General features: G+C 45.1%; 1 protein-coding gene across 3 annotated transcripts in view; it reads right to left on the minus strand.

The window, feature by feature from the left end:
• The window catches only part of GOSR1 (golgi SNAP receptor complex member 1), a 101,157-nt gene that overhangs the window by 68,583 nt on the left and 31,118 nt on the right, over positions 1–1,456 (minus strand). The window lies entirely within an intron of this gene.

A 1,456-nucleotide genomic window follows, 5' to 3' on the forward strand; every position in this document is an offset into this window, starting at 1 on the left:
ACTGATGTCACTGGGGCCAGGACTGCACCCAGTAGGTTTACTTGACAGAGTAAGCAAGACAGTTAATTTGTACACACCTCAAAGTTCTTTTATGAAAGAAGGCTAAGGAGGGTACTTTAACCTCTGAGATACAATCAGATGCTTCAAGCATAAACTTCAGGACACTATTTCATAATAGTAAGAATCATGTTGATATAAATGAGAAAAATACACAGTAGACTGGCTAAGAGCATTTGCTGGCTCTTTCTTTTCCTCTCTTTTCATAACTGGAGCCCATTTCATTTGTAAAGCTGTAACGGGGTCACTACACACTGCAGGTATGCCTCCTTGCATCCAGGTCTGGGAATGCAGCTCTCACTGCAACAGGTGCCCCTTGCTACTCATTGGCTGCTTTGCAATAGTCTTGCTTCCAGTAATTTGGCTCTCCTGCCAGGTCACTGTTTGTTCCACCCCTTCTGAAGTTACACAGTTCAACAGGACCACTGTCCAAATGCATTTCCAGACTAGTCAGCCTCACTTCAGTCTGTGCGCCACTATCTCAGTGACTGGCAGGGGAACCCAGGCCTCCCACTACACCGGGTTCCTGCCCAGAGACCCTCTACTAGCAATCTAGGTCCTCAGTCCCTCTCCCCCGTTGCTGTTTCCCTGGGTTCCTTCCTACCAAGCCTCCCGATCCTCTTTTTCCTCCTTCTGGGTTCACTGCTGGAGCTTACTCTACTTCCATGGCTATTTAACCCCTCCTAGCTTTGTGTCAAACTCCTGACCCCAGGACAGGATCCCACTGCATCCTCTCCCTTTGAGGCTTTCTCCTGGTTCCTGATGACCTCCCTCCTTCCAGGAAGTGACTGCAGATTCCAGCTACCTTCTGCTTTCAGCCTCTTGACTTTATAGTGCTGGCCTAGCACTTCCATGGCTGGACCTCACTCTCAATTAATCCTGGCCTCCCTTTCAGGTGATGTCAGGTGACCTAACCGGCCTCTTATGCCCTTGTTAACCTTACTGGCTGGTGTGGGGTGCATACCCTATCTTTCAGTTGGGGAAGTCTGATTGATTGCCAACCTGGATTCCATCAAACTGCTTGCGTTAGATTACTTCTATATTCACAGCCCTGGATCACCAGGCTAGGCAACTAGACGCTTCAAGGAATGTAATATTACAAAATGCATTTAATATTACAAACATGCCAACCAGGAGAAAGTGTATTTGACTTGCACAGTCAGCCACGCAATCGTTTTGGAAAAAAATAAGTGGAGGCTCTAAAGTAGAAAGCTCTGGTTGATCAAAAGGAAAGATCAAACATCTCTCGTCTTCGGCAAAAAGAAAAAAAAAATCAGATCATTCAACTTTTTAAGATTAAGTACGGAATGAAAACTAGATACATTTTATTCTGTGGTAGTGAACAAAATGTTTTGTCCACCAAAAAGGAAACTAAAAATGAAATTAAAATGTCCATCAT

The sequence above is a fragment of the Chelonoidis abingdonii genome, chromosome 20, assembly GCF_003597395.2.
Source record: "Chelonoidis abingdonii isolate Lonesome George chromosome 20, CheloAbing_2.0, whole genome shotgun sequence".
NCBI classification, from domain to species: Eukaryota; Metazoa; Chordata; order Testudines; family Testudinidae; genus Chelonoidis; species Chelonoidis abingdonii.